Raw genomic sequence first — 25274 nt, 5'->3', positions numbered from 1 at the left:
CATGCATTTCATCAATGATGAAATCACAACAGTACGCCCCACTAGTGGTCAATTCATAAAATGAACATAACATGAACAATTTAAGCTCCTTCAAAATATATTCATCATGAACATAGAAATTCTTATATTCATTCATGCTCCTTTCACCACTATCACCCAAAAAATATAAATCATGGAAATAGGACACACTAGATGTACTACCCATGTAAATAGTTAACCCATCACAAAGATTTGAACATAATGCATAAAATTCTCCGTCATAACAAAAACTCATCGCTTTGACAACTCTTGAAAGTTCGCAATCACTAACATTGAAATTTGATTTATTCAATATGTCAACATTCTCAAATCTATGAAGTCTAGGCACAAAGATTAAATCACATTCATCCCTCCTAAACATCACATTTTCAACCCATTCTTGCAAACAAAACAACAATGACTTAAGGTAAGGAAGCAAATCATACCTCATGGTTGTTGCGTCGGCAACTAACTTTACCTCACCTTGATTGCACCCAACGTCATGCGGATCATCCCATTGCATTTTTATACCATCAACACTTGCTCGCCTCCTCATCATGACTTCATCAGAATCCTGCAAAGGAGAAATAAAAATGCTCGGGATTGAACCGGCTATATCATCACAATGAGAATAAACCACTTTGTACAAAGGTACATGAAATGGTTTATGCAATAATAAACAACTCTCATCCTCACTCTTTTCACTCCTTTGGGCCATCAAATTATTTTTCTTTTCTTTTTCTTTGGCCTCTTCTTCACTCTCTTTTCTCTTTTCTATGGTCATCTCACTCTTTTGTTCACTCTTTCTTTCGACCATATATTTTTCTTTCTCTTTTTCTAATGCCATGTCACTCTTTTGGACACTCTTTTTTTCGGCCATTTTAAATTCTTTTTCACTCTCACAATTAAATTGTAGTTGATCATCAGTAATTACAATTGAAATAGGTTGATCAAGAAAAGTACATGATGAATCATAGCATGCGTGCAACAAATTATTACTACTTTCTTCTTTCTCCTCCATAGCACACACATTAGAACTAAATTCACCATCTAAGAATTCACCCTCCACCGCACAACACTCTATGCTCAAGTCAGAAATTAGTGGAGTACCAACCTCCTCAATCCTCTCAACCTCCACTTTAGGCTCAACATCAATGCTCACTTCAACTCCACACTCGACTGCAACCTTAGATTCACATTCAACTACCACCTCAACCTCATCCGCAACCTCCCTTTGGGATCTAAGTTCAACTGGCGATTTTACTACAGTCATCTCCTCACGTGGACATTGGGTAATATAATGTCCAAACTCTAGACACCAAATACATTGAATATCAAAAGTACTAAATTTTGAAATTTTAGATGTACCTTGATACCCATGCTTCGAGACAAACTTCGGTCTAGTCATGACCTTCTTCTCTTCCAAGCTCGTCCGCCAAGGGGAAGCCAATGAATCATCATACAAGCTATGCTCATCTCTCCTGCCACCTCTCCTATTATTTTGATTTGGAGCAAACTGTTTCCTCATCACCCTTTTCATCTCATCCCACGTAATTATATGGTCATACCCACATCGTCTCCTACCTAGTACTAACTTATCCCACCAAGTACTAGCATAGTCGGTAAACTCACTGCAAGCTCGTCTTACCTTCATTGCTTCGGTATAATTCTCCCGACTCTCAAATACACACTCCATTCTCTCTTCCCACTCAAGGTACGCCTTTGGATCGGCTTCCCCACTGAAAAATGGAATGGTCATCTTCGTGCCACTAAGTCTATACCCTTCCCGGCTTCTATACCCCTTATCCTCATCAAATCTCCTATAACGATCCATGTTCAACAACGCATCTCCTCCAACTCTACTACCTCGTTTATTCTCCCACCTTCTATCCAACCCTCCTAACATCGTTTTAAATTGACGTTCGTCAATCATAATACCTGCAAGAAAAGGTTAGTATAAAACAATAAAATAAATAAATTTCCTCACCACAAATCCTCACAAATCACTCCAATGAAAAATTCACTCGCACTCGTCTTTTTCCCTCACCACAAAAGCTCACCGGTCACTCCAAAGAAATTCACTCGTCTCTCCTCTCTTATTTTTTTGCTCACAACAAATACTCACTAGTCACTCCAAAGAAATAACACTCACACTCAAATGTTTCCACTCGAATTTGATAGTACTCTCAAAAGTGTGCTCAAGCTTTGTATTTGGGATATCAAACAATCAAGGTTCAAACTTGTGAACAAATGCGACCGACTCACTTGGACTGTGTAGACAAGAAATTCGAATATGAATTTTTTTTTTTTTGACTGTGAGAGACAATTAAATATGACTCTCTAAAGAAAATAGAACAAGATATCAAAATGAAATAATGGTGAATTTTCGGAATATTTTGTACTCTTTTTTTTTTTTTTTTTTTGGCTTGAGTACTACTCGAAAATCCAAAAAAAAAAACAAAAAAATCACCAACAAATTTCGAGAATCACAGATTCACCAAAAAATTACGAAGAACGATAGAACAAAACAGATCTGAAAATAAACGAATAGATAATACAGATATGCAATTTAAGAACAAGATAATTTACTTGAATTCAATAAACCTAAAGCTCTGATACCAAATGACGTGAATCTTGATACGAATAAATAGCAAACACGATTAAAAATAAATCGCACCCTCTATTCAATTACGATATTAAGATCCGTGTGTTTTCCCGATCTTTTGATTCAAGTATTGTGTGATATTCACCTCTAAACTAGCAAGAGTTTAGCCACAAATAAACACGAGGATAAACAATCGAAAACTATACGAACCTTCGAAGAACTTTGCCTACGACAATCCGCACAAGCAACGATCGACAAACGCCACAAAGTTAAAAACTTTGATAAGTTTGATTTGATTTAACAAAGCTAAAAGCTTTGAAAAGTTGAGAGAAAATTCTCACAAGTTTGATAAACTCAAAATAATATGTGTATTGTGTTTTTTTTTCGTCCAAATACATTATAATAAAGAAAAGATATCAAAAATCTAGTCTCCCAAAATAATAAAACTCTAGAAAAGGAAACAAATCCGCGCAGAAAACATAGGACACGGACCCCGTGTACACCTCCGTGTCCGGGTCCGTGTACATACTGTAAAACTCTTCAGTCGGAAACAAGGGACACGGACCCCGTGCTCGCCTCCGTGTGCGGGTCCGTGTAGGCACTGTCTTCGCCAATAACAAAGGGCACGGACCCCGTGCCTGGGTCTCTCCAGGTCCGTGGAGCCACTGTAAAAACTCATCTCGGGTTGTGAAGGACACGGACCCCGTGTGCAGGTCCATGTACTGGTCCGTCCAGACTCGGTTAGCAACATCAATGCTTGAATGACTTTCCGTTGGCCTCCAAACGTACTCCCATGCATCACGACCTCTTCCGGCTTGCTCATGACTCCTTGTAGCGCCTCCTTGAATCTCTTTAGTCGACCCCTCGTGATTGGTCCCTCCGGCAACTGCAAAGGATCCCATGCTTTCCTTGGGACGTCCACGTTCGCATCAAGTTGTGTATAAATCAAGACATGTACTTTATGTTTTATATTGTGAATTAAACTAAGAACTTATGTTTGTTTAGTTACACTTGATTTAATGTAAAAAGCGAAAATTTGACCCACGTTTTATAACAACGATCCATTTAATCCCAAGAAAAAGAATTAGAGCCCGGGTCCCCACAACAGGTGGTATCAGAGTCATAGATCCTTTAGAGTGAGATAAGATAGAATGAGCGGGGTAGATCGAGTCTTCTTCCTTGCTTTATGATGTGCTAGCATGATTTATTGCTTTCATTATTGCATGTTGTATGATTATCTGACTTGTATTACAGCATAAATGATCAGAGGAGGGCTGAGACAGTTTGTATAGCTTGTATACTAACTTGGTTGAATAGCAGATACATGCCTCCTAGAAGAGCAGCAGTGCCTCTACGACCTACAGCACCAGAACAGGGTAGCACATCCGGGGATCCAATGGATGTTACTGCTACGCCAATGGAGATGTTGCTCAAACGATTCCAGTCTTTCCGACCACCTACCTTACGAGGTACAGAAAACTCCATCGAATGTGAAAGCTGGTTGGAGGATATCGAGATGTTGTTCGAATCTCTCGAATACAATGATGAGAAAAGAGTGAAACTCATTGGCCATCAACTGCAAGACGTGGCTAAGAATTGGTGGATGAACATCAAAAGAGCATTGGAACAGCGTGGCACGGAGATTACATGGAAAGTGTTCAAGACAGAGTTTTATCTGCGATTCTTTCCTATATCCTACCGTAAAGATAAAGGCGGTGAGTTTGCAAACTTAAGGCAAGGGCAACTGAACATCGAAGAGTACGTCGCTAAATTTTCTTCCTTGCTTCGTTTTGCACCTCATGTTTCAGATAGTGATGAGGCCGTGGCAGATCAGTTTATAAACGGCTTAAATCCCGATATCTTTACGTTGGTAAATACTGGAAGACCCAACAATTTCGCTGAGGCCTTGAACCGTGCCAAAGGAGCAGAAGCAGGACTGCTTAGGCAACGGAGTGCTCCGTATGTTGCTCCGAGTCCGAGACCACCACTACCTCCAGCACAACCTCCTCTTAGATTTGAAAGTGGCGGTAGTAGCAGCGGGCGAAAGGATCAGTTGAAAGCAAAAGGGAAGCAGTTCAAAAGACCTGGGAGCAGTTCTTCAAGCTCCAGTGGATCCAGACAGGGTGGTTCTGATCAGAGTACCAGGTATACAGGTGTCTACTGCAGTTCTTGTGGGGGTAGACATGCGACAGAGCAGTGCCGGGGTGTAGTGAGCAGATGTAACATATGTAGACAACAGGGGCACTTCGCCAAAGTGTGTCCCCAGAGAAGCTCACAGAGATTTCAAGGTGCAGGGTCATCTGCATCTGTAGCTCAGCCTGAGAGGCAAGCTTCATCTGTTCACTCCTTTCAGCCACCACAGACACAGACGCAGCCCAGAGGCAGAGGTAGCCAGACCGTGAGCCAACCTCCCCGACAACAGGCTCAGGTTTTTGCATTGACAGAGGAGCAAGCACAGGATGCCCCATATGATGTTATAGTAGGTAACTGTTCCCTTTGCGGTTATCCTGCTTATATATTGATAGATACTGGTGTATCGCATACATTCATTTCGGAGCGATTTGCATTGTTACATTCATTGCCTGTTGAGTCTTTACTAGATGTTGTGTCTATTAATTCTCCGTTGGGAAGTGGATTGATATCTGTAACTACGGTTAGACATTGCATTCTACAGTTTGAGGGGCATGAGATTAACCTAGATTGTATAGTGTTGGGTCTAGCTGATTTTGATTGTATAGTCGGTATTGACATGCTAACGAAGTACAGAGCCACTGTAGATTGTTTCCATAAGATTGTCAGATTCAGACCCGAGATGACAGACGAGTGGAAATTCTACGGGAAGGGTTCCAGATCTCGGATTCCCTTGATTTCGGCTCTTACTATGAACAGATTGTTACAAAAAGGAGCAGATGGTTTCTTTATTTATGCTGTAGATATGCAGAAGTCGAGCCCGGCATTGGCGGATCTGCCAGTAGTACCGGAATTTGCAGATATTTTTCCAGATAAAATCCCAGGATTACCTCCGGTGCGAGAGGTAGATTTTAGTATTGATCTTGTACCAGGTACCGTCCCTATTTCGAGAGCTCCGTATAGGATGGCACCCATCGAACTAAAAGAATTGAAAGCACAGTTAGAAGATCTTCTGGCCAAGGGATATATCAGACCTAGTGTATCTCCTTGGGGCGCTCCAGTGCTGTTTGTATGAAAGAAAGATGGTTCGATGCGATTGTGTATAGACTATCGGCAACTGAATAAAGCAACGATCAAGAACAAATATCCTTTGCCTAGAATTGATGATCTATTCGATCAGTTGCAGGTATCTTCTGTCTATTCTAAGATTGATTTGCGTTCTGGGTATCACCAGCTCCGAGTTCGAGATGTAGATATACCGAAGACAGCATTTCGAACCAGGTATGGGCATTACGAATTTATTGTCATGCCTTTTGGTTTAACAAATGCTCCTGCGGTATTTATGGGCTTGATGAATCAAGTGTTTCAGAGAGATTTGGATGAATTTGTGATTGTCTTCATTGATGATATTTTGGTGTATTCGAAGAACAGAAATGAGCATGCAGAGCATCTCAGAATTGTCTTGCAGACGTTGAGAAACAAACAACTCTATGCGAAATTGTCAAAGTGTGAGTTTTGGCTGAATCGAGTTGTATTCTTGGGGCATATCATTTCTGGAGATGGTATTTCTGTTGATCCGAGTAAAGTGGAAGCTGTGATCAATTGGCCAAGACCGACTTCGGTACCAGAAATACGCAGTTTCATGGGTCTGGCAGGATACTACCGAAGATTTATTCAAGATTTCTCCAGTATTGCAAAGCCAATCACACAATTGACACAGAAGAATATGCCATTTATTTGGTCAGAGGAGTGCGAGTCTAGCTTCGTGGAATTGAAGAAGAAGCTGACTAGTGCTCCAGTACTGACGATACCTTCAGGTACGGGTAATTTCGTTGTAGATTGTGATGCTTCTCACAGAGGTTTGGGATGTATTCTTATGCAGCGAGGTCATGTGGTCGCATACGCCTCGAGAAAACTGAAGCCACATGAAGTACGATACCCCATTCATGATCTGGAATTGGCGGCTATCGTATTTGCATTAAAGATTTGGCGTCACTATCTCTACGGCGAGAAATTTGAGATTTACTCCGATCACAAAAGCCTGAAGTATCTATTTTCTCAGTCAGAACTGAACATGAGGCAGCGTAGATGGCTTGATCTACTAAAAGATTTTGATTGTGAAATCAAATATTATCCAGGAAAGTCAAATGCAGCAGCAGATGCCTTGAGTCGAAAGGTATGTGCCTTGTCCTTATCGACGATAGGTGTTAATAATTTAGTTGAGAAATGCTGCTTTTCTGGGTTAGAATTTAATACAGATAGTAAGCCACTCCGACTTGCTACAATCCAAGTTGAACCTGATTTGATTATGAGGATCAAAGAAGCACAGAGAAGAGATCAGAACGTGCAAAGATCAATTCAGATGGTCAGATCAGGGCGTTTGTCAGAACATCAGGTACATGATCATGTGCTATACGTGAATAACCGCCTTGTAGTGCCAGATGTTCCAGACTTGAAACATCAGATTTTGTCCGAAGCACACTGCAGTCGGTTTAGCATTCATCCCGGTGGCAGGAAGATGTACAATGACTTGAAGACACAGTTCTGGTGGAAGCAGATGAAGTCAGATATCGCAGAATTTGTGTCTAAATGCTTGAATTGCCAGCAAGTAAAAGCCGAAAGGAAGAAGCCCGGAGGTTTACTTCAGAGTTTATCTATTCTAGAATGGAAATGAGACCACATTTCCATGGATTTCGTGACGAAGTTACCTCGATCATCCAGAGGCTGCGATGCGATTTGGGTCATTATTGACAGATTGACCAAATCTGCTTGTTTCATTCCGTACGGAATGACGTATAGACAAGATCAGATGGCGGAGATATATATTCGAGAGGTAGTCAGATTGCATGGAGTGCCGAAGTCTATCGTATCATATCGTGATCCACGATTCACTTCTCACTTCTGGCACAGTTTACAGCAGGCTTTTGGTACGACATTACACCTGAGTACTGCTTATCACCCTCAGACAGACGGACAGTCAGAGCGGACTATCCAGACTTTAGAGGATATGTTGAGAGCCGTGGTGCTAGATTTTGGCACTAGTTGGCAAGATTCTTTACCTCTTTGTGAATTTTCTTAAAATAATAGCTATCAGACGAGTATCGAGATGGCACCATTTGAAGCTTTGTATGGCAAGAAGTGCAGATCTCCGCTATATTGGGATGATATCTCAGAAGTACAAGAACTGGGACCAGACATGATTCGTGACATGACTGAGAAGGTGAAAGTCATTCAGAAGAGAATGAAGACGGCACAAGATAGGCAAGCCAAATACGCCAATGTCAGACGGAGACCGTTGGTATTCGAGCAAGGAGACAGAGTATTTTTTAAGATTTCTCCATTTAGGGGTGTTGTCAGATTTGGCAAACGTGGGAAGCTGTCTCTTAGATACGTCGGTCCTTACGAGATCTTAGAGAAGATTGGCGACCGAGCCTATCGACTTGCTCTTCCTCCTTCGTTATCCGGGATACATGATGTTTTCCATGTGTCAATGTTGCGTAAGTATATGCCAGATATTTCTCATGTCATTCAGCCTGACGAAGCTGAGCTTGATCAGACCTTGAGCTATGTCGAGCAACCTATCCAAATTCTTGATCGGAAAGAAAAGAAGCTCAGGACGAAGACTATTCCGTTAGTGAAAGTCCAATGGAGTCGTCATGGCATCGAAGAAGCGACTTGGGAAACAGAAGCGAATATGCGACAGAAACATCCTGAATTATTTACATGATGTAAGTAAATTTTTAGTATTGATTATATTTCTTGTCATGTATGTTTGGTAATTTCCTACGATTTCGAGGACGAAATCATTTCTTAGAGGGGGAGAAATGTAAGGCTCGAGATTAATAGTTCTCATCGACATAATACTCGGAATATATGAGTATGTATATATATAATGAGGAGTGTTTAGTGAGATGAGAATAAGAAATACTTGGACAAGAGGAGAAAATCTTAAAAATTGGACAGAACAGTTGGCGCATATGCGCGAAGATAAGTGGCGCATATGCGCGACAATTCCAGTAGCATTGGCGCATATGCGCGGAAAGAGTGGCGCATATGCGCGACATTTACAGTAAAATGGGCGCACATGCGCGGAATGAAGTGGCACATATGCGCGACACCTCCAGCAGCTGTGGCGCACATGCGCGAGTTTAGTCGCGCATATGCGCGGTCTGTCCAGAAGCTTGGGCGCATATGCGCGACAAGAATGGCGCATATGCGCGAGGTGTTGAATTGTCGAGACCGTAGGTCTCGCGCACATGCGCGAGTAATGCCGCGCATCTGCGCGAGACGTGTAGTGAAAAGAATGAGCCATGTGTTATAAGACATGCAAGATATATATACTGTAATTTCATTTCCTCCCCTCACTTAGCTGATAACCGAGAAGAATTCAGAGAGAGGCTTTAAGTTTCTCCATCACTTGGAATTGTGAGTTTGTGAGATTCATACATCCAAATTTAAATACGATTGCGGTTTTGAGCTCCTCTCACTCCAAGCTACAAGGTGATGTAAGTATTGTTCACTTTCAACATGATTTGAAATACTGGTGTTAGGAAAACTTGAATATGCTTGTAGATATATGTTCTTATGATTATAAACATCATATATTCGGAACGGGATCGAGAAACGGAGATGTTACATGATGATTATGATTTTTCAGCATGTGTAATATTGAATTATGCATATTTTTGAGAGTATGATGTTATATGGGGTTGATGTTAGAGTAGGTGCCCGTCGAGCCAAGTGTTGGCCGAGTGTTCACAATGAAACTCTATGAATAAGCAGTCTTTATTTTAATAATATTTGAAATTATTACTTTGGCAAATCTTTATCTGTATACCCATGCTAGCTGCATAGATAAAGCCCTTGAATATACAAATAGTAGAAAGAATATGAGATGCTCATATGATGAGTATCATGAAACTCATATTTGTAATACTGTATATTCTAAACGGTTCCTAGTCGATTCAGCCGCCACTAAGAAGGATATAGGCCGCTCGAGTTAGAGACTAGTATCTGCGATGTGAGTACCATGTTTCATTGGTAGGGGACATTGTGATGTCCGAACATGCAGATAGGTGCTCCTTGTAGAGTGCACTGAACAACCCTCCATAAAAGGACTTTCCAAGTGGTTCTCACTTATCGAGTGGAAAAGTCCTGGTTTATGGTTGTACAGAATTAGTCCTTATGACCCGGGACAACATTGAGACTCTATGTGCTAGAATTACACTTTGACTTGTTTACCGACTCTCATGGGGTCATCAGGTGGCAAGGTTGGGTGTTCTGTCGAAACACATAGGAGTCGATGCATTGTAGTCGGGGATTCACAGCTTACCTTCGGGTATGGATATCCTATGTGTTATCATGTGTATGTAGATCGAAATCTCTGGCCAGAGTATGGTTGTAATTATGAAAGGTGTTTCATAGATTACACCATCGATGCAACTACGACATGACACATAGTATCGATTCATTGACAACTCTCGATAAACCAATGGTTGTCGAATCGATCGGAATATATGAGTTGAAGGGACCGTACTGTACGCTAACCATAATTGAATGGTTCTTGCAGGCACTATCATGTGATACCTAGGGAATCACGTAAGCGATGCTGCTAGGCGTTTAACGTGATTGGTTGGGTACTATCAGACTTGAGTTCTGACGTTCTTACTATCAAGGAGTTGATAAGTAAGAATGGAGCAATTGGGGTATGCTCGAATAAGGACATGTTTAGTCCGAATCACATGGAGATGTGAACCCACGGCTAGTTGTATCAATGAACCATTGAGGGCCACACAAGTACTAGCTTTGTAAATCCCGATGAGAAGTAAAAATAGTTCAATGTGTTGAACGGCTTATAAAGGAGTTTATAAGCGTAAGGAAAATTAGAAGTATGACTTCTATAAAGGAGAAAATAGTTCAATGTGTTGAACGACTTATAAATGAGTTTATAAGTGTAAAGAAAAATAGAAGTATGACTTCTATGAGAGAAATGTAAATTTTGATTTATGGAAGTGTTCCTAAATTAAAATTTGGCCAAGTGACTAATGTTTTTGAAAATTGTGATTTTCATAAACATTATTATGGACTAAATTAAATTAATTCAAGTGTTGAATTAATTAAACACTAGTGGGCCTAGTAGAGCCCAAATAATTAAATTAATTCAAGTGTTGGATTAATTAAATAATATTGAGTCTAGTAGAGCTCAATTAAAATAATTATTTAACTAGTGGGACTTGAGTAAATTCAAGTAATATTTAATTTGTCTCAAATATGTTTGAGATAATTAAATTTAGTCTATGGTTTTTTATTTGATAGAAAACTATATTATATGAATGCATGGGAGGTGAAGAGTTGGGGAATACTTTTGAATAAAATATTGGTTGGCATGCAACTTTTTGCAACCCCAAGACTTGATTCTCCTCCCTCATTCTACACTCCATATGGCCGAAACTCTCCATACATTTTCTCTCCAATTTTCTTCCATTGTGTGTTCTTCAATTTGTTGAGGAACACTACACTATTCATTGAAAAATCTTCTTGTTTTTCTAGTGCAAAACAAGAAGGGATTTACCTAGTTGGTGGTGGGCTTAATTTTGGAGTAAGGAGGAGGCTTGAAGATCTTCATCCATTCAAGAGCTTTGTTGTTTAACAACAAAGTTGGAGCCACAATCAACTTTTTAAAGTTGATAGGTATACTTTCTTACACCCTATGAATGTCATATTTTGTTTTTATTGTATTTGTTGCACATGAAGATGGGGTGGCCGAAATTTCCTCTATAAAATTAGATTTTTGTGCTTCCGTTGCGCTTCCGGCCACCGTAACCGGTCCGCTTTCAAGTGGTATCCGAGCTATGGTTACGTTTTTGTGTAGCAAATACAATATATATTATGTTGAGATCGATTTCTAACCGCATGAGTGTGTTTTTGCAACAAATCGAGGGCCGTTTATGGGGAAAAATTCGGGCAGCAAGTTGCTGCCCGTGTCGGGCAGCTCGGGCTGCCCGAGGGGCTGCCCGTTTCGGGCAGCTAGGGCAGCCCGAGGGGCTGCCCGAACAGCCCCATCATTTTTAATAATAAAAAAAAAAAAAAAATTTGTTGTTGGCCGGAATCCGGCGACGGAGCTCCGGCGACGGCGATGACGACTAGGGTTTCCAAAAGTGTTTTGGATTATCAAAGTGTCATGGGCCTTGAGTTGTTGGGCCATTGGATGGCTAACATGTTTGTGAATTTTAAATGGGCCGAAAATGTTTTTGGTGAAAAATGATTTTTTGGACCCTTAAGTTTAAAATTACAAAAGTTGCAAATATTTTCTCATGAAATAAATAATTTAAGTTGGACTTCAATTATTTATAGTAAATGGTGATTTACAAGAAATTCGATTATAAATAAATTAATTTGAAAGTAGACAAAGGTGTTTGTATACTTTGTTAATTTAATTTATAATTGTGGCGGTTAGTGATTGGATCAAGATATATAATATTGGATCAATTAATTATAGTGATAATTAATTGATGGTGTATGATATGTGATATTATGCATGAAGGATGATCAAAAGCCCAAGCCCAATTTGCTAGGTGTATGCTAGGATATTTGTGTTGAATGATTGTAATAATTATCAATTTATCAAGTGGGCTTGGTTTATGGCCCGTTCCCACCCCATGAGATGTATCCCTATGTGCCATGGATATTTATTTGTAAATATTAGAATAGGGGAAGATCAAGATTGGAAGATGGTGGCCTTGGTGATTATGAAGATCGAAGACATGTAATATTGGATGCTAATGTAATAATTTAGTTGCATTGCATCCCGTGCATTTACCCTAGGATTGGACCTAGGCCCGTGTTTGGCTCACACGGGCCATTAGTTTTGGGGCGATTGATCATCCTTGTATTGTTTTCTATTTATGATATATGCATGATATGTTATAAATAATGAGTATGTGCGTTATTATTATTATAATAACAAAGTTGCATGAATCCGGCAAACATACGATCAAACATGGCGAGCTTTTAAAATAAAATTAATGATGAGACCTTTCAAAATTAAAAAACCCTCATTTTGAATAGATTCAAAATTAATATCAAGCCCGAAAAAGGGAATTATAAATTTGTTTATAATTTCCTTGTCTTCCATCGACAATGGGTGCATGATGAACGCTACCCGTACTCGGGGCTCGGCTCATATTATTGGGGAGCCTCAGAGTGCCGGAAAGCTGTGACATCCATTGACATAGTGATGTGAACTAGGTGGAACTCCCATGATTTCGGCTCATATTATTGAGGGAACTCATGGCGACCGTCCATTAAGGTTCAACATCGATGGGTAAGGCTTGACACGTGAAGATGAACGACGTCATATTATTGGGTCCTAATCAAACGTGAGACAAAAGTTTACGTAGAGGGTTGCATTGTGATGCAATTGGAAACTACCTTTTAGGAATTGTGATTGGCTGATATTATTCGGGATCATAATTCGCTAATTGGACCTTACGTACCTACTGAGGAAAGGAGTTTCCCGTCTTCACTAGAGGGTAGTGAAAGATGTCAAAACAGTGGGAGTAAATATTTATGAAGTAAAAGTCCATACTTTATATCTTACCAAATATTTTAAATAGTCATCAACATTTATCTATTTTACTTTTCAGTACAAATTTTGACAATGTCTTCGATTCGCAATCCGATATCTGCAATACTCGACAAACACATATTAACTGGACCTAATTACCTCACTTGGCTAAGAAATTTAAAAATAGTCTTGAATTCGGAAAGGGTAACATATACACTGACTCAGTCGCCCCCTGTTGAGGCTCCGACTGACTGCACTCCTGAGGAATTGCAGGCTTACAAGGAATGGTGTGACCATGACTTGATAGTCAGGTGTTATATGCTGACTTCTATGAACGATGAGCTACAGAGGCGTTTTGAGGGTGCAACGAGTGCTGCTGACATTCATTTGCATCTCAAAGAGCTCTTTGGAGAGCAAACGCGTCCTCTTAGGCATGCTACCGTCAAGGAGCTGATCACTTTGCGCATGCGAGAGGGGACCTCGGTCCATGAGCATGGCCTAAAGGTGATCGGGCTCGTGGACAAGCTCGTTGGCATGGATCTGATCTTGCCTTCGGAGTTGACCACCGACATGTTGCTGTTATCGCTGCCTAGCTCATTTGATCCTTTTGTGGTGAACTACAACATGAACAAGATGGAACCGACCCTTGAGGAGTTGGTAAACATGCTTGTTACCTTTGAGTCCACTATCAAGAAAGAGAAGTCGGTTCTTTATGTGGGTTCTTCATCTGGTACGAAGATTGATCCACATGGGAATGGAAAGAAGCGTTCTTTCCAACGTCCCGAGAAGAACGAGCCCTTGTTGAGGCAATCTCCGAATCCCGTTGTGGCAGCCAGACCAGTTAAGGCTGACAAGACTGGTGATGTTTGTCATCACTGCAAGAAGCCTGGACATTGGAGGCGTAATTGCAAAGAATATCTTGCCCAGAAAAGTTCTGGAAACGGTATGTTCTAAATTTAAGTAAACATTTTAATTAACTCTACTTCTTGGGTATTAGATACCGGTTGTGACTCACATCTCTGTAATGGGTTACAGGTGATGGGAAGAAGTAGGAAGCCTAAGGAAGGTGTGACCTTCTTGAGGATGGGCAATGGAGCAAGAGTTGCTGCCAAGGCTATTAAGGATGTTTACTTATTGTTGAACAATGACTTTAAGTTAATTTTAAGAGATGTTTTGTTTGTACCTGTTTGATGTAAAACATTGTTTCCATTTCTATTGTGATAAAAATGGATATTCTTGTTTATTTAGCAAAGGTGTTTGCAACATTTACAAGAATGAATGTTTAATTGGTACTTGAGAACTTGAAAACGATCTCTATAACTTAAAAGTAAAAGATATTCTACTAAATGTCCATTCAAAGGCAGATACCATATGAGATATGGATGGGTAAGCCTCCCAAATATTCTTATCTTAGAATATGGGGAGCCCTGCTTATGTGAAGCAGGTAAGTGGGAGATAAATTGGATTGTTGATCCATTTTATGTTACTTTGTGGGATATCCAAGGAATTAAGTTGGATATCATTTCTATCATCCCCAAGAAACAAAAGTGTTTGTTTCTAGGAATGCAACCTTTTTGGAAAGAGATTTTCTATTGGATAGAAAAAGGCAGATGATAGAACTCGAAGAGGTTCGAGAGAAACCCACAATTATAGAACCCACACCCGATGAGCCAAAAGAGGAGATACAAGCTCCTAGCAGATACGAGAAAGTCTCGAGACCACCTATGAGGTATGGTCAGCTTCTTGAAGAAGGCCATGATGAGCCTAACCATGGATGTGATCCATGGACCTTCAAGGAAGCGTTATCTGATGCCAATTCATCCAAGTGACTTGAAGAAATGGAATCTGAGATGAATTCCATGCATTCGAACCAAGTGTAGGATCTTGTGGATCCACCTGTGGGAACTGTTCCCATAGGGACTTGGGGCGGATGGGAAGGTATTGAATTTCAAGGCGCGATTGGTGGCAAAAGGATGTACTCAAAGACAAGGAGTTGACTTTGAGGAAACCTTTTCCCAGTCGTAATGTTCAAGTCCATAAGGATTTTGCTAGCCATAGCTGCATGGTATGACTATGAGATATGGCAGATGGATGTTAAGACAGTCTTTCTTAATGGGGATTTTAAGAAAGTGATTTACATGTCTCAACCTGAAGGGTTTACATCTATCGGAAGTGAGCATATGGTATGTAAACTTCAGAGATCTATTTATGATCTAAAGCAGGCATCAAGGAGTTGGAACCTTAGATTCGATAGTACAATCAAAGAGTTTGATTTACTAAGAATCATGAGGGACCCTGTGTGTATAAGAAGGTCAGTGGGAGTGTTGTGACATTCCTGGTGTTATATGTTGATGACATTCTCATTGGGAATGATGTAGGAATGTTGCAATCAGCTGAGATATGGTTAGCGAGTAAGTTCTCGATGCAGGACTTGGGTGAAGCATCTTTTGTATTGGGATACATATCTATTGAGATAGATCGAAAAGATGGCTTGGTCTCACCCAGTCCACATACATGATACCATCGTGAAGCGGTTCTCGATGGATGCGTCCTTGAGAGGACATCTACCAATGTGTCATGGCGTGTCCCTATCCAAGTCTGTCTCCTGAGACTGATGCAGAGATAGTGATGATGACACGCATTCCGTATGCTTCGGCAATTGGTAACATCATGTATGGGATGATATCTACACGTCCTGACGTGGCGTTTTCACTATGTGTAGTGAAAAGATATCAATCGAACCCCGGTCTTCCACAACTAGAAAGCTGTGAAAGACATCCTCAAGTTGTGAGAAGGACCAATAAGTTGTTCTTGGTCTATGGGGTAGAGAACTGAAATTGGAAGGCTATACCGACTCTAGCTTCCAAAGCGATATCGATAACTCGAAGTCAACCTCTAGTTTGGTATTCATGCTCAACGGTGCTGCTGTCTCTTGGAAGAGTTCCAAGCAAGACAATATTACGGATTCCAGCACAGAGGCCGAATACATTGCTGCATCAGATGCAGCAAGAGAGGCTGTTTGGATAAGGAATTTCGTCCAAGAGTTGGACGTCATTCCTAATGGAATTGCTCCTATCCCGGTGTTGTGTGACAACACGGGAGCTATAGCTCAAGCAAAGGAGCCAAGGTCTCATCAGAAATCCAAACTAGTATTGAGAAAGTACCACATCCTCGGAGAGATTGTGGAAAGAAGAGTAGTGTCTATTGACAAAGTCGGCTCCACAGATTATGTTGTTGATCCACTAGCTAAGCCTTTACCTGGACCATTGTTCGACAAGCATCGCGAATCAATGGGTTTTAAGCATAAGGGTAGTTGGCTCTAGTGCAAGTGGGAGATTGTTAGAGTAGGTGCCCGTCGAGCCAAGTGTTGGCCGAGTGTTCACAATGAAACTCTATGAATAAGCAGTCTTTATTTTAATAATATTTGAAATTATTACTTTGGCAAATCTTTATCCTGTATACCCATGCTAGCTGCATAGATAAAGCCCTTGAATATACAAATAGTAGAAAGAATATGAGATGCTCATATGATGAGTATCATGAAACTCATATTTGTAATACTGTATATTCTAAACGGTTCCTAGTCGATTCAGCCGCCACTAAGAAGGATATAGGCCGCTCGAGTTAGAGACTAGTATCTGCGATGTGAGTACCATGTTTCATTGGTAGGGGACATTGTGATGTCCGAACATGCAGATAGGTGCTCCTTGTAGAGTGCACTGAACAACCCTCCATAAAAGGACTTTCCAAGTGGTTCTCACTTATCGAGTGGAAAAGTCCTGGTTTATGGTTGTACAGAATTAGTCCTTATGACCCGGGACAACATTGAGACTCTATGTGCTAGAATTACACTTTGACTTGTTTACCGACTCTCATGGGGTCATCAGGTGGCAAGGTTGGGTGTTCTGTCGAAACACATAGGAGTCGATGCATTGTAGTCGGGGATTCACCGCTTACCTTCGGGTATGGATATCCTATGTGTTATCATGTGTATGTAGATCGAAATCTCTGGCCAGAGTATGGTTGTAATTATGAAAGGTGTTTCATAGATTACACCATCGATGCAACTACGACATGACACATAGTATCGATTCATTGACAACTCTCGATAAACCAATGGTTGTCGAATCGATCGGGATATATGAGTTGAAGGGACCGTACTGTACGCTAACCATAATTGAATGGTTCTTGCAGGCACTATCATGTGATACCTAGGGAATCACGTAAGCGATGCTGCTAGGCGTTTAACGTGATTGGTTGGGTACTATCAGACTTGAGTTCTGACGTTCTTACTATCAAGGAGTTGATAAGTAAGAATGGAGCAATTGGGGTATGCTCGAATAAGGACATGTTTAGTCCGAATCACATGGAGATGTGAACCCACGGCTAGTTGTATCAATGAACCATTGAGGGCCACACAAGTACTAGCTTTGTAAATCCCGATGAGAAGTAAAAATAGTTCAATGTGTTGAACGGCTTATAAAGGAGTTTATAAGCGTAAGGAAAATTAGAAGTATGACTTCTATAAAGGAGAAAATAGTTCAATGTGTTGAACGACTTATAAATGAGTTTATAAGTGTAAAGAAAAATAGAAGTATGACTTCTATGAGAGAAATGTAAATTTTGATTTATGGAAGTGTTCCTAAATTAAAATTTGGCCAAGTGACTAATGTTTTTGAAAATTGTGATTTTCATAAACATTATTATGGACTAAATTAAATTAATTCAAGTGTTGAATTAATTAAACACTAGTGGGCCTAGTAGAGCCCAAATAATTAAATTAATTCAAGTGTTGGATTAATTAAATAATATTGAGTCTAGTAGAGCTCAATTAAAATAATTATTTAACTAGTGGGACTTGAGTAAATTCAAGTAATATTTAATTTGTCTCAAATATGTTTGAGATAATTAAATTTAGTCTATGGTTTTTTATTTGATAGAAAACTATATTATATGAATGCATGGGAGGTGAAGAGTTGGGGAATACTTTTGAATAAAATATTGGTTGGCATGCAACTTTTTGCAACCCCAAGACTTGATTCTCCTCCCTCATTCTACACTCCATATGGCCGAAACTCTCCATACATTTTCTCTCCAATTTTCTTCCATTGTGTGTTCTTCAATTTGTTGAGGAACACTACACTATTCATTGAAAAATCTTCTTGTTTTTCTAGTGCAAAACAAGAAGGGATTTACCTAGTTGGTGGTGGGCTTAATTTTGGAGTAAGGAGGAGGCTTGAAGATCTTCATCCATTCAAGAGCTTTGTTGTTTAACAACAAAGTTGGAGCCACAATCAACTTTTTAAAGTTGATAGGTATACTTTCTTACACCCTATGAATGTCATATTTTGTTTTTATTGTATTTGTTGCACATGAAGATGGGGTGGCCGAAATTTCCTCTATAAAATTAGATTTTTGTGCTTCCGTTGCGCTTCCGGCCACCGTAACCGGTCCGCTTTCAGTTGATTATGTATTGTGGAAGGTAGATATTAATGTATGATGAAAGTTGAATTAATCGGTATCGAAGAATTACGTCGTTATGCCGTCAAATTGTACCGAGATCATGTATAGAATTAGATATGGGTTGATTAGATTAGAGATTAATATAATATGTATTCTCATTTGTATTTCAGATCTGATAGTGACAGATTCGTCTTCGAGACTTCGATAATTGTGCGACGAAAGGTATAGTACATGTTTTGTTTGGGGGAATTACGACTCAAATAAGATCACATTTGAGTTTCCCAACCAAAATCACATACTTGTTTTATTATCTATGTCTTGATATGATTATGGTTGTTATAGATCGATTTGCTTATAGAACTTGTATGCAAATCATGTTCAGATGATTATGATTGTTTACAGATTGTGTATTCATGCATTAAGATAGGAAAGTCTGCGAGATCATCCAGACTTCTAGATGTTCGGCGATATCACAGCTTAGGGGAAGATCACCGCCCCTATTGTAGATGTGGATACAGATCAGGCCGAAGTCTAGGAATAAGACATACCGTCACCCCGATTGGGAGGGTAGGTGATAGATCGTCTTATTCACCACGGGATTCCTAGAGTTCTAGTCGAGTCGAGTCTAGACATGATTAGATTCGCATTGCATGATTATATATGAATGATATTCATATTAGCATGTTTCATGTGTTTAGATTGTTTTAATGCATGTATACATGTTTATACTGGGATTTGTTCTCACCGGTTTTCCGGCTGTTGTTATGTCTGTATGTGTGCATAACAACAGGTGGGGCATGTAACGACCCAAGGCTATCCAGATCTTGGGCTCTGCTCTATGGGCCTTAGCCCCTCTGGAACTCTTCCCTCACGGGCTTTCCATAGGCATCGTTACTCATAGGACTCTCCACACCAGGTTGGTGGAGTGATACCTCTCCAAGTCTCGAACCCATGACCTCCTGGCTTAAGTACATTGTTCAAAGAGACTTGGTACCAATGTAGCTCAATTGGTACCAAGTCTCTTTGAACAATGTACTTAAGCCTGGAGGTCATGGGTTCGAGACTTGGGGAGGTATCACTCCACCAACCTGGTGTGGAGAGTCCTATGAGTAACGATGCCTATGGAAAGCCCGTGAGGGAAGAGTTCCAGAGGGGCTAAGGCCCATAGAGCAGAGCCCAAGATCGGGATAGCCTTGGGTCGTTACAGGTTGGCCATCACTTTCCCTTTTCCTTTCTCTTTCATTTCGATTTCCTCTCTATTTCTTAGGGTTTTCTTCCATTTCTTTCATTTCCTATCTTCAATCCAAGCTTCTTGTTAGCGATTCGAGTTGAGATCGACGTTCTCCTTGGTGCTAGGAAGCTTAGGTAAGTTTTTGGTGCGATTCTTTTAAGGTTTTGAGTTAAGAGTTGACTTGGGTTTGTTGTTCTTCTGTGTTTATGGATTTATTGTCATGGATTCTTGATTATAGAGTTGATGTTGGTGTTATTTATGGATTATTGTTGTAGGTGGTGACCAAGAGCTAAGTTTGAGGTGTTCTATTGGGTTGTAAGTGGAATTTCATCCTTTTTGCTCACATGATATTATATGTATTGTGTTTTAAAGGTTTCAAAGTGTTATTCCCTTCCATTGATCCATTGTTATGTATTGATTTCATTGATTATCTATTGGAGGTATCGTATATCTCACTATTGTTAAAAAGGGAATACAAGAGAAAATAAGATTGCGAAACGACGGCCTTAAATGCTATTCAGAGTTCAAATGTTTTTATTGGATTGATGAATCATAGTCAGAGCATTGCATGCAATTAGATGATCATCGACCATAGGCTTTTATCCCTCAGAGTTATCGGTTTATATCGATAGGGATATTAGCACCAGAGCAGAGATACTATTGATATCAATCCAACCAGAGAAAAGAGAATACCATCTTATTGCTATCTTATTGATATGCTATTGCTACAGTTATTGCTACAGTATTCATGTTTCAGAGTTGATGGTATTTATGATTTCAAAGCTATGTTTTACAGAGTATACTATGTATCATTGCTATGTTAGAGTTCCACTTGCTGAGATTTATTCTCATTTCAGTTTATTCATGTGATGCAGATAAGAGTGACCGACCAGGACAATGATCGTGGATTGGAGTCATATGCATACACCGTTGGAAGGAAGATTGTTTTGCAAATATTTTGGGACATGATCATAAGAATGATTGTTTTGTATTTTGTATGTCATTTGAATGATCATGTGATTATTTTGTAAACATTTTAATGAAATGTATTTTGAAAATCCTTCCATTTGAAAGAAAATTTTAAATTCCGCTGTATTTTATTGTAACGGGTCAGGGTGTCTCATTTAGTGGTATCAGAGCGGTGTTCTTCGGACCAATGCATATGACTTCGTCTACTTTCAACTGTCCGGGTATGTTTTCTTTGCATCTATCCATTGTTATCTATTGATATTTCTTTTGTGAGCACATTGTAGAGTAGAGGATGCCACCTAAGAGGAAAGCTGTAGAGGTTGTGATGGGTTTTTGGCTTCTATGGTTGATGTGGATAGCATGGTTAAGTTGAATATTGATGATATTGATGAGATGAGAGAGAGATATCCTGAGTTGTTCGTGCAGTGACGTCAATTTCGGGGACGAAATTCCTCTAAGGAGGGGAGATTGTAATAGCCGAGCCCGGTGTACGGTATGGTTTAAGATTTTGTATGATTATTGGCTATTTGGGTAAGTTTAAGTATAGTTTGGATGTTAAGAGTTTCGAGTTATGATTTATAGTATGGTTGGTTATAGATGATGTGCAGTGTTATTGTAGCGGCGTTACGATTAAATTCATGATAAATAGTATATTGATCCAAATGAGGTGAGGCCAATTGGAGTGGTTAGATAAGACATAAGGCTATAACTTTCTTATTTTGAGTTTTGTTCAAATCATTGTGGAAGGTAAGCCAAAAGTGTCCCGAAGAGTGTTGTGTGTTTCGACGTTCCTCCAGTGACACATGTTGGGAGATTTAGCATAACTTTTTACTCAGACCTCCAAATGATCTGACATTTTGAGGGAGTCAAGATAAGACATAGAGCTACAACTTTGTAGTTTACCACTTTTTCCAATTCGGACGGGAAGAGGCGTTTCTGAGGCGATCTTTGTAGAAGCTGTGCGCAGAGTAAGATTTGGTCCGAAGGTAGAGCGCACCCGCGGTCATGTAAGGACCGCACCCGCGGTCCCAGTGGTTCAGAAATTGATATTTGGTCGTAGGCTTGGCGCACCCGCGGTCCTTGTGTTGGCGCACCCGCGGTATAGGTTTGACCGAGTTTTTAAGTTACTTTTTGGAGTGGTAAATAATCACATGATCATTCAAATGACATACAAAATACAAAACAATCATTCTTATGATCATGTCCCAAAATATTTGCAAAACAATCTTCCTTCCAACGGTGTATGCATATGACTCCAATCCACGATCATTGTCCTGGTCGGTCACTCTTATCTGCATCACATGAATAAACTGAAATGAGAATAAATCTCAGCAAGTGGAACTCTAACATAGCAATGATACATAGTATACTCTGTAAAACATAGCTTTGAAATCATAAATACCATCAACTCTGAAACATGAATACTGTAGCAATAACTGTAGCAATAGCATATCAATAAGATAGCAATAAGATGGTATTCTCTTTTCTCTGGTTGGATTGATATCAATAGTATCTCTGCTCTGGTGCTAATATCCCTATCGATATAAACCGATAACTCTGAGGGATAAAAGCCTATGGTCGATGATCATCTAATTGCATGCAATGCTCTGACTATGATTAATCAATCCAATAAAAACATTTGAACTCTGAATAGCATTTAAGGCCGTCGTTTCGCAATCTTATTTTCTCTTGTATTCCCTTTTTAACAATAGTGAGATATACGATACCTCCAATAGATAATCAATGAAATCAATACATAACAATGGATCAATGGAAGGGAATAACACTTTGAAACCTTTAAAACACAATACATATAATATCATGTGAGCAAAAAGGATGAAATTCCACTTACAACCCAATAGAACACCTCAAACTTAGCTCTTGGTCACCACCTACAACAATAATCCATAAATAACACCAACATCAACTCTATAATCAAGAATCCATGACAATAAATCCATAAACACAGAAGAACAACAAACCCAAGTCAACTCTTAACTCAAAACCTTAAAAGAATCGCACCAAAAACTTACCTAAGCTTCCTAGCACCAAGGAGAACGTCGATCTCAACTCGAATCGCCAACAAGAAGCTTGGATTGAAGATAGGAAATGAAAGAAATGGAAGAAAACCCTAAGAAATATTACTTTGGAGGTGGTTGGCCATCACTTTCCCTTTTCCTTTCTCTTTCATTTCGATTTCCTCTCTATTTCTTAGGGTTTTCTTCCATTTCTTTCATTTCCTATCTTCAATCCAAGCTTCTTGTTGGCGATTCGAGTTGAGATCGACGTTCTCCTTGGTGCTAGGAAGCTTAGGTAAGTTTTTGGTGCGATTCTTTTAAGGTTTTGAGTTAAGAGTTGACTTGGGTTTGTTGTTCTTCTGTGTTTATGGATTTATTGTCATGGATTCTTGATTATAGAGTTGATGTTGGTGTTATTTATGGATTATTGTTGTAGGTGGTGACCAAGAGCTAAGTTTGAGGTGTTCTATTGGGTTGTAAGTGGAATTTCATCCTTTTTGCTCACATGATATTATATGTATTGTGTTTTAAAGGTTTCAAAGTGTTATTCCCTTCCATTGATCCATTGTTATGTATTGATTTCATTGATTATCTATTGGAGGTATCGTATATCTCACTATTGTTAAAAAGGGAATACAAGAGAAAATAAGATTGCGAAACGACGGCCTTAAATGCTATTCAGAGTTCAAATGTTTTTATTGGATTGATGAATCATAGTCAGAGCATTGCATGCAATTAGATGATCATCGACCATAGGCTTTTATCCCTCAGAGTTATCGGTTTATATCGATAGGGATATTAGCACCAGAGCAGAGATACTATTGATATCAATCCAACCAGAGAAAAGAGAATACCATCTTATTGCTATCTTATTGATATGCTATTGCTACAGTTATTGCTACAGTATTCATGTTTCAGAGTTGATGGTATTTATGATTTCAAAGCTATGTTTTACAGAGTATACTATGTATCATTGCTATGTTAGAGTTCCACTTGCTGAGATTTATTCTCATTTCAGTTTATTCATGTGATGCAGATAAGAGTGACCGACCAGGACAATGATCGTGGATGGGAGTCATATGCATACACCGTTGGAAGGAAGATTGTTTTGCAAATATTTTGGGACATGATCATAAGAATGATTGTTTTGTATTTTGTATGTCATTTGAATGATCATGTGATTATTTTGTAAACATTTTAATGAAATGTATTTTGAAAATCCTTCCATTTGAAAGAAAATTTTAAATTCCGCTGTATTTTATTGTAACGGGTCAGGGTGTCTCATTTAGTGGTATCAGAGCGGTGTTCTTCGGACCAATGCATATGACTTCGTCTACTTTCAACTGTCCGGGTATGTTTTCTTTGCATCTATCCATTGTTATCTATTGATATTTCTTTTGTGAGCACATTGTAGAGTAGAGGATGCCACCTAAGAGGAAAGCTGTAGAGGTTGTGATGGGTTTTTGGCTTCTATGGTTGATGTGGATAGCATGGTTAAGTTGAATATTGATGATATTGATGAGATGAGAGAGAGATATCCTGAGTTGTTCGTGCAGTGACGTCAATTTCGGGGACGAAATTCCTCTAAGGAGGGGAGATTGTAATAGCCGAGCCCGGTGTACGGTATGGTTTAAGATTTTGTATGATTATTGGCTATTTGGGTAAGTTTAAGTATAGTTTGGATGTTAAGAGTTTCGAGTTATGATTTATAGTATGGTTGGTTATAGATGATGTGCAGTGTTATTGTAGCGGCGTTACGATTAAATTCATGATAAATAGTATATTGATCCAAATGAGGTGAGGCCAATTGGAGTGGTTAGATAAGACATAAGGCTATAACTTTCTTATTTTGAGTTTTGTTCAAATCATTGTGGAAGGTAAGCCAAAAGTGTCCCGAAGAGTGTTGTGTGTTTCGACGTTCCTCCAGTGACACAGGTTGGGAGATTTAGCATAACTTTTTACTCAGACCTCCAAATGATCTGACATTTTGAGGGAGTCAAGATAAGACATAGAGCTACAACTTTGTAGTTTACCACTTTTTCCAATTCGGACGGGAAGAGGCGTTTCTGAGGCGATCTTTGTAGAAGCTGTGCGCAGAGTAAGATTTGGTCCGAAGGTAGAGCGCACCCGCGGTCATGTAAGGACCGCACCCGCGGTCCCAGTGGTTCAGAAATTGATATTTGGTCGTAGGCTTGGCGCACCCGCGGTCCTTGTGTTGGCGCACCCGCGGTATAGGTTTGACCGAGTTTTTAAGTTACTTTTTGGAGTGGTTGG

General features: G+C 39.6%; 1 long non-coding RNA gene across 1 annotated transcript in view; it reads right to left on the bottom strand.

Moving 5' to 3' along the window:
* The window catches only part of LOC140842076 (uncharacterized), a 117816-nt gene that overhangs the window by 45951 nt on the left and 46591 nt on the right, over positions 1-25274 (bottom strand). Inside the window, exon 2 of the long non-coding RNA XR_012120308.1 lies at positions 22835-22874. This is a non-coding gene — a long non-coding RNA (uncharacterized lncRNA). The remainder of the gene's footprint in view (positions 1-22834; positions 22875-25274) is intronic.

This window comes from Primulina eburnea, chromosome 9 (assembly GCF_022965805.1).
Source record: "Primulina eburnea isolate SZY01 chromosome 9, ASM2296580v1, whole genome shotgun sequence".
Lineage (NCBI taxonomy): Eukaryota > Viridiplantae > Streptophyta > Magnoliopsida > Lamiales > Gesneriaceae > Primulina > Primulina eburnea.
The sequence above is the reverse complement of the archived record's forward strand: the minus strand, read 5'-3'. Positions and strand labels throughout refer to the sequence as shown.